We start from the raw sequence: 9,741 nt of genomic DNA on the forward strand, positions 1-9,741 counted from the left end.
GTGAAAAACCCTTTGAATGTAAGGAATGTGGGAAAGCCTTTATTCGTGGCTCATATCTTACTCAGCATCAGAGAATTCATACTGGTGAAAAGCCGTATGTATGTAAAGAATGTAGAATGGCCTTTACACAGAGTTCACAACTTTCTCAACATCAGAGACTTCATACTGGTGAGAAACCCTACATATGTCATGAATGTGGAAAGTCCTTTATTCGTCGCTTTCAACTTACTGAACATCAGAGAATTCATACTGGTGAGAGACCGTATGACTGTGAAGAATGTGGGAAATCATTTATTTGTGGTTCACATCTTGCTGAACATCAAAGAACTCACACTGGTGAAAAACCCTTTGAATGTAAGGAATGTGGGAAAGCCTTTTTTCGTAGCTCATATCTTACTCGGCATCAGAGAATTCATACTGGTGAAAAACCCTTTGAATGTAAGGACTGTGGGAAAGCCTTTATTTGTAGCTCATATCTTACTCGGCATCAGAGGATTCATACTGGTGAGAAACCCTATGAATGTAAAGAATGTGGAAAGGCCTTTGCTTATGGCTCACAACTGTCTCGACATCAGAAAATTCATACAGGTGAGAATCCCTAGGAATGTAAGCTGTGTGGGAAGATCTTTATTTTGTGCCTCACAACTTAAGCTACATCAGATATTTCATACTGGGAACCATATGAATGTAAGGAATGCGGTAAGACTTTTATTTATAGCTCACAGCTAACTTACTATCAGAATTCATACTGGTGAGAAACCTACAAATGTAACTAATGTGGGAAGGCCTTTAATTGTCAATCACAACTTAACATCAGAGAATTCATTCTGGTGGAAGCCTTATAAATGTAATGCATATGGTAAGGACTTTAGATGTCATTCACACCTTACTCAACATCAGAAACCTCATAATGGAGAAAGACTGTGTGAAAAATTAATTTAGTAAATCCTTTCCATGTTTACCCATAACATTTGACTTTGAAATATCAGAAAATTCAAATTATGAATATGAGTATCCTTTTTTTATATAAACTCACCTTCAGAGAATTTATAGTTTAAAAAGGCTAAATTAATATAAGTGCAGAATTACTTTCCATCATATTTCAGTCTTTGCTAAACAGTGATTCATATGAGAGCTCAACCCTAAAAGGTAAGGTTCTCTTGTTCAGCATCATTCTTTTGTTCAGCATCATTTCAGCTCCACCATTTACTGTCTGGGTGTTTCTTTGGGAAAGTTACTTAACCCCTGTTTGTTTTAGTTTCTTCCTTACTAATACATTGATATCACAAATTTCATCATTGTTTTCTGCAGTTTAAAAGAGTAAATACATAAAAAGCCTATAGAAATGTGTACTACATAGTTAGTGCTTAGTAAATGTTATGTTTTATTGTAAAGATTATTTTATTTTGTGTTTTAATCATATTACATAATTCAAAAGAGAAGGAGACTTTACAAATACAGTGAGAGTGAAGTATTAGTTATTCAGTCACGTCTGACTCTTGGCAACCCCATGGACGATAGCTTTCCAGGCTCCTCAGTCCATGGAATTTTCCAGGCATGAATACTGGAGTGGGTTGCCATTCCCTTCTCTGGGGGATCTTCCCAACCCAGGGATCAAACCCAAATCTCCTACATTGCAGGCAGATTCTTTACCATCAGGGCCACCAGAGACAAATAGAGTACACAAGGTAAATCTTTCATCACTTTTACTGTCAGATAAAGTCATTTTGGAACAAAACATTCTAGTATAATTAATGTGCAATTATAGTTTGTTCTGAATCAAAATTCTTACTAAAAGTGAACCCTAAAGGGAGAAAAATATTTTGCTCTTAAAAATAAAGCTGCTTTTGAACATTTTTGTATAAGTGTTTGCATGAACATAAATTTCCATTTCTCTGGTATAAACATGTAAGAGAGTAGGTTTAAATGAATGCTTCTCTTACAAGAAATGGACAAATCATTTTCCAAAGTGGCTTTTCCATTTTATATTTTCATCAGGAACATGAGTGACCCAGTTTTTCTCAGTAGCTCTCCCAGCATTTGACTTTTTCACTTTTTATCTTAGTCATTCTGATAGGTGTATAGTGATAATCTCTTTGTGGTTGTAATTTCCATTTCCCTAGTGGCTCATGATGCTGTGCTTTTTTGCCGTCTCTACCCATTGTGGTGATATGACTTTGTCTTTTACGCCTTCATTTTTTAGTTGAATATTTTTTTAAAAAAACTGTTGGGATTGTGAGCGTGCTTTCTTTATTCTAGATGATACTAGTCCTTTGTTAGATATGTAGTTTGCAAAAAAAATTCCCCAGTACATACCCTATCTTTTCATCCTTTTAGCAAGGTCTTTTGAAGAGCAAAAGTTTTTAATTTTGATAAGGTCTGGCTTATTACTTTTTACTTTTAGGGATCTTGGTTTTGGTGTCAAATCTAAGGACTCCTTGTCTAGCTCCAGATCTCAGAGATCTTCTTTTATGTTTTCCTAAAGTTTTCATGGTTTTATGTTTTGCAGTTAAGTGATCCATTTTGAGTTAATATTTGCATATATTATAAGCTTTAGCTTCATGTTCTTGTTTGTTTTGGCTTATGGGTGTCCAGTTGTGTAGTGGGAGTTCCTAATAACGTACTTTCACAGCCTTGAGAAATTTGAGAAATCACAGGAACAGCACCTGGAAACACAGCATATATTAAGAAGCTTTGTTAATGATTATCTTTCATGTTTTTCTTAAGAATAATCACCTTGTTACAAACCCCAAGGTCAGATCCAGAAGGGAGTATGACTGGGATCATGAAAGCATGGATCTTGGAACACTGGGTTGGCACCAGGCATGATTGCTGCCTAAGCAATTGCCAGTTGTTCCCAAGACTAGCCCAGAAGGGAATGGCCTGGGATAAAAACAAGGAGATCTGGACTATGTCAGTGTAGTCTATGACATTTAGGAGTATGTGATTAACACAGTGTTTGTCTTGAGAAAGATAAGATCTGAGAAAGTCTTGTAGTCTGCATATTAGGAATAAAAGCTGGACTCGGAGTGGACTCTGCACCTCAGTCCAATAAAGGCTGCAGGGACCCCTGACCCATTGCACCAGATTTCGTGTCTGTCTTCATTCTTATCACTCACTCCCGGACCATTAGGACAACAATTGGCACCCTTACATGGGGCTGAGTGAAAGACTGCTACCAGAGAAAGAAACTACAGTGATGCAGAACCTGGGATGGTTGAGAGGCCTCTGAAAATTCCCGCTGATAAGTCCTTCAGGCATTTAATCAGGGTTAAAATGGGAACTGTTGAGAGTGCAGAACACTGTCACCCATATACTTGTTTATTAAGACAGCTCTTGAAGGTGGGAGGAGCTTCTGTTAGTGAAGGGTGATTGTTAGAATAGTTGTAAGCATGGATAAATATTGCTGCTGGTTCCCATCAATAAGGACCTTAGATTTGAAAGTCAAAGAACATGCAAAAGGAACTCTGCTCCCTGTTTCTATTTGGAGTATGTGGGTGTTAATTAAGTCAGTACTGGAACCTTTGCAGACTTGTGATTCTTTTGATGAAGGTGATGATGACTCTTGAAAAACCTCAAAGTCCAGAATATGTGGAGTCTGAGGGAAACGGCAAGTCATCTGCAAAACCTTGCTCCCTCAGCTCCCGAGGAGGATGATGAGGGATTTTTTTTTTCCTCTGCCTCCTTCCCCTTGTCCTCCACCATGCACCTGCTTTTGCAGGGAACATCTTCAGTCCAGAGTCTGTGCCCACTCCTCATCTTTCATCCATACAGAAAGGAATTTTGCCAGCACAACGGGAAGGAGATTTGAAGGCTTTTCATACTGCCTTTCCCGTGACTGTTCATGGGAGCGCCTGGTGTCGATCCTAATAACCCTAATGGAGTCTACGAGGTTATTTATGAACCTTTTCCTTTTAAAATCCTAAAGGAATTAAAACAAGCACTACAAAATTATCGTGTAAATTCTCCATTCACGGTGGGAATAGTTAAGGGTGTGGCAGAGGGCAATCGCCTCATTCCAGCCGATTGGTTGACATTAGCAAAAACACTTAGCCCCAAGGGAATTTCTTCAATTTAGAACTTGGTGGCAGGATCCTGCTGAGACTCTGGCTGCACATAATCAGACTCATAGTATGCCTATTTCATTGTAACAACTTACGGGGATAGGTCCAGAGGGGAGAGTGCAAGATCAAATATTTATACATGATCAAGCCATAGAACAATTGTGAAGGTGTTGCTTGAGGGCCTGGGAAAAAATAGAATCAAAAAGCCAGACTTCTATTTCCTTTCAAAAAATTCTCCAGGGGCCTAAGAAGCCCTATACTGAATTTATTGCCTGATTACACGAGGCAGTCCAATGGCAAGTTACAAATGCGAGGTGGCAGATGTCATACTATGGCTTATGATAATACTAACACTGATTGCAAGAAAGTAATGAACCCTTTTAAAGGAATAGCTAGTTTGAATGATTATGTTAAGCTCTACCAGAGAGTGGGAACTGAATCCTTTAAAGCTGATTTATTAGCTCAGGCTATCACTGGATTATGACTTTCTAAATTCCCCTAGCACTTGTTTTAATTGTGGGAAACCTGGACATAAAAGAGTTGAATGTAAATTCAAAAAGGCAATTCACAAAAGGGGAATGTTTCTGGCCTTTCCCAGAATGTAAAAAAGGAAATCCTTGGGCAAATCAATTGTATTCTAAATTTCATATGGATGGCTCCCCACCTTTGGGAAATGGCCTCTGGGGCAAGCTCCCAACCCTGACAAACAAGGGAGCCTATTCTGTTCAGACTCTTCAAATGTCTCCCAACTACTCCCACCAGCAACAGTCAGAATTACCATGCCATGTCATGGAATTATCCCCAGCAACCCAAGGAAACAGCCCTTGATATAAGTAGTAGTCAGGATTTTATTGTTACTCCTGGAGAGACACCAACTATTATTTCAACAGGAATATTTGGACCACTTCCACAGGGGACAGTTGGATTATTGTTAGGAAGATCGGGACTGACTTCCCAGGGAGTTCAAATTCATACCGGAGTTATAGACAGTGATTATGAAGGAGAATTGGAGGTTATGGTCTCTATTACTCTTCCTTGGAAGGTTTCTAAAGGGGATAGGATTGCTTAGCTTTTAATTCTACCTTATGTGGGTGTAGGACATTCAAACAAAAAGCGGGGCTCTGGGGGATTTGGAAGCACAGGCCAGGCTGTTATTTTTCTCACTGAAAAGATTTTGGAGTCCAGACCCACTTATGTCAATGTAAGTGACAAAAACTTTCAAGGTTTAATAGATACTGGAGATGATGTTTTTATCATCTGCTCTCAACATTGGGCTAAAGCATGGCCAGCTGGGCCTGTTCCAATATCTATTGTAGGTTTGGGACAGGCACAAGGACTAAAAGCACTATGGTATTGTCTTGTTCAGGGCCTGATAAACAACCAGCTACTATCTAACCTTATATTGCTAATATACCTATCACGCTATGGGGTTGTGATCTTTTGGAACAATGGCATGCTGTGATATATATTCCTCCAAATCAATATAATGAGGTCAATCGCCAAATTATGTTCAATCAAGGTTATATACCAGGATTGGGACTGGGCAAAAATCAACAAGGAAGAATTTACCCTTTGGCTGCTCAAGATTTTAAGCTGCCTCCTTTTCACTAGTGGCCACTGCTCATATTAGTCTTCCTCCACCTCCACCCACACCTCTTAATTGCAAAACTGATCAACCTGTGTGGATAGAGCAGTGGCCCCTAAAGCAAGAAAAATTGGAGGCTTTACATGAATTGGTTAATGAATAACTTAACAAGGGACATATTATTGAATCCTCTATCCTTTGGAATTCTCCAGTGTTCATTATACAAAAGAAATCTGGTAAATGGAGAACGCTTACTGATCTGAGCACTGTTAATGCTGTTACTCTTCCAATGGGTGCTTTACAGCCTGGCCTACCTAATCCTAGTATTGGCATTTGTTTGTTATTGACCTCAAAGATTGTTTTTTCACTGTTGCTTTATACCCTGATGATCAATCTAGATTTGCCTTTTTAGTTCCTTCCATTAATTTAAAAGAGCCACATAAAAGATGTCAATGGAGTGTATTACCTCAAGGTATGCTTAACAGTCCCACTATTTGTCAAAATTTTGTAGCCAAGGCTTTACACCCAGTGCCACAGCAATTCCCTCATGCATATATCATTCATTTTATGGATGATATACGATGTGCCTTACCTGAAATTGATAACCTGCAGGAATTGTTTTTAAAGCTAAAGGAATGCTTGGAATGTGCTGGCTTGTATATAGCTCCTGATAAATTTCAATACACTGAACCTTTTCAGTACTTAGGAAATATAGTCACCTGTACTATAATCAAACCACAAAATGTGCAAGTATACAGAGACTCAATTAAAACTCTAAATGACTTACAAAAATTACTAGGAGACATTAACTGGATTTGACCTAACTTGGGGATTCCAACCTATTCTTTATCCCATTTATTCTCTCTATTAAGAGGAAATCCAGAGCTTAATAGCTCCTGACAGCTAACTCCTGAGGCTGAGAAAGAACTAACAATTATAGAACAAGCTGTACAAAACTGCCAAATAGAATAGACCTTTTAGAGCCTTTCCAGTTGTTTGTCTTTCCTACCCCTCATTCCCCTACTGGGTTGATTATGCAAACTCCTTTAATACTTGAATGGATATTCTTAGCTAATTCACAAACAAAATCTGTTACCCCTTATTTAGATATGATAGCCACTATAATTCTAAAAGGAAGAGAGTGTGTTCAACAGCTTACTGGACAGTATCCCTGCCTTATTTGCACTACACTAACCTCCAAAGAATTAAAACATTCTCTTCAAAATTCATTATCTTGGCTACTAGCTTTAGCTGACTATGTTGGACAAATTGACAACCACTATTCTGATTTGCCTATCTTGCAGTTTTTAGAACAAATAAGATGGATTTTGCCTAGAATTACTAGTGTCAACCCTGTTCCATCCACTCTTCTCATTTTTACAGATGGCACTAGCCAAGGAAAAGCAGGATATACAGGCGCATTTATGCTAGTTATTGAAATACCTGAATATTCTGCACAACAAGCAGAAGTTCTGGCTGTTAACGCACGCATTACAAAATATTCCCCTAGCAGTTAATATCTTATCTGATTCTCAATATTCTGTACATGTCACTAAACATATAGAAACAGCAACTATTAAGGATACTATCCCATCCACATTGTATACACTTTTCACAAATTTACAACAGGTGATTAGACACTTGACAGTTTCCATTCTACATTACTCATATTTGGGCTAGTACTAATTTACCAGGGCCTTTAACAGAAAGAAATGCTCAAGCTGATGCCCTTTTACTTCCAGTCTTTACAGAGGCATCAGCCTTTTATGACCTGACACATTGTAATTCAAAATGTTTAAAAACCAAGTTTCACATCACTTTGGCTCAAGCTTAACATTGTGCAGACTTGTTCTAAGCGTCAGATGGTTGTGATAACCACCTCTCCAACAGAAGCCCTGGGGGTTAATCCCTGTGGCCTGAAGCCACATCAGATCTAGCAGATGAACGTAACTCACATTCCATCCTCTGGAAAGCTTGCTTATGTGTATATCATGGTTGATACTAGAAATTTATCTGGGGAACTGCTTGCTCTGGAGAATCTACAAGACATGTTATTTCACATTTGTGTAGCTACTTTGCTACTATGGGCCTCTCACAAAATATAAAAACAAACAATGGCCTGGCTTAGACTAGTTCTGCTTTTAGGGATTTTTTAAAGGCTTGGTCTATAAAATATACAGGAATCCCCTATAATCCCCAAGGACAAGCTATTGTAGAATGAGCTATAATGTCTCTTAAAGAAATGTTACAAAAACAAAAAGGGGAGATGGAATGTCACTTCCCTCACAGCAAAAGTTATATAAAGCATTATTCACTCTAAATTTTTTGCTTCAAGATGATGATTTCACTGCAGCAGAATGACATTTTACAAAGGAACAAAAAGAAATTTGCCCCCAAACCACCTGTTTGGTGGTTTGATCCAGTAACGCACACAAGGCATAGGGGAATCTGATAACCTGGGGAAGGGGTTTCACTTGTGTTTCGCCAGGTGATTCAGAAACACCTGTTTAGATTCCCTCACATCATCTGAAACCATATCATGAATGAACTCCCACAGAAGAGATGCTTTGCAAAGGACGTAGAGCCCCCCAGTAATGAGTTTCAAGGATCTGAGTCTGAAACAAACAACGATTCCCCTCCCATCGACAAATTGGAACAAGATCCCCACTTGGGGACAAATTAAAAGATTAACACAGAAATCAGAGGAGATCTTAGAAAATAAAGGGAAAGCTGTCAGTCCTAACAATCTGGCTGTTGCCGTGTTTGCTCTTATCACCGCCACAGTGAGTATACCCTTAGCAACAGCTGAATCTAAAAATTATACTTATTGGGCATACACACCTAACCCCCCATTACTAAAACCCATTGGTTTGGGGGATTCTGTGATCCCCATTTGTATCAATGATTCTTCCTGGATACCAGGACCTGAAGATACACACCTTCCTCTTTTTAAACAAGAGGAAGGGACTCCCTTCAATGTTACTTATAGTATGAATCCTGGCCAATTTGTGTAGGACCAGCTACAGGATGTCGTAAATTATCTATGCAAGCCTGGCTGTCCACTAATTCTTTAAATAGCAACTAGACTAAGGTTCAGTTACATCTCTCTGGTCTGAGTTTTGCTTATAACAACTCAGAACCCAGTAATGACACCAAATCAGACAGACCTTTATGCAAGCACCACAAGCTGTGGACTGAAAAACAAGATTGTATTAAGTGGGATAATTGCCACAGAACTGAGGGAGTAATTTTGATTAAGAGTTCCTGTGGAATTATATGGGACTGGTCCTCTAAGAAGTCAGTGAGTTAGTTGGTTCAGTCGCTCAGTCATGTTCGACTCTTTGCTACCCCATAGACCGCAGCACGCCAGGCCTCCCTGTCCATCACCAACTCCCAGAGTTTACCCAAACTCATGTCCATTGAGTCATTGATGCCATCCAATCATCTCATTCTCTGTCGTTCCCTTCTCCTGCCTTAAGTCTTTCCCAGCATCAGGGTCTTTTTAAATGAGTCAGTTCTTCGCATCAGGTGGCCAAAGTATTGGAGTTTCGGCTTCAACATCAGTCCTTCCAATGAACACTCAGGACTGATCTCCTTTAGGATGGACTGGTTGGATCTATCTCCTTGCAGTCCAAGGGACTCTCAAGAGTCTTCTCCAACAGCACAGTTTAAAAGCATCAATTCTTCGGTGCTCAGCTTTCTTTATAGTCCAACTCTCACATCCATACATGACTACTGGAAAGACCATAGCGTTGACTAGACAGGCCTTTGTTGGCAAAATAATGTCTCTGCTTTTTAATACCCCTAGGGGGTATACAGTCTCTAATTGCTCTCATCAAAATCAGCTCTGCAATCCTCACAAAAGGCTGCACTGGCAGGTGCATAGTCTTTGACTATGCTAATATTACCATTGATTCAGATCCTCCAATTCTATGGCATGGTAATGCAACATCACCTCCCTTCCCACAATTGGATCAAGGAAGAAGGCAAGGAGAGATTTGGAAATTGGCTTTAAGTCTTAAAAATTCCAAATTTGGGATGGGTATTATTCCAATAAAACTATTCATTGACATTTAATATCAGTACAAACTG

General features: G+C 39.1%; 1 pseudogene; it reads left to right on the forward strand.

Moving 5' to 3' along the window:
• The window catches only part of LOC120872500, a 19,201-nt pseudogene extending 17,807 nt beyond the window's left edge, over positions 1-1,394 (forward strand).
• Positions 1,395-9,741: the final 8,347 nt, after the last annotated feature.

The sequence above is a fragment of the Oryx dammah genome, unplaced genomic scaffold (assembly GCF_014754425.2).
Source record: "Oryx dammah isolate SB20612 unplaced genomic scaffold, SCBI_Odam_1.1 HiC_scaffold_13, whole genome shotgun sequence".
Lineage (NCBI taxonomy): Eukaryota > Metazoa > Chordata > Mammalia > Artiodactyla > Bovidae > Oryx > Oryx dammah.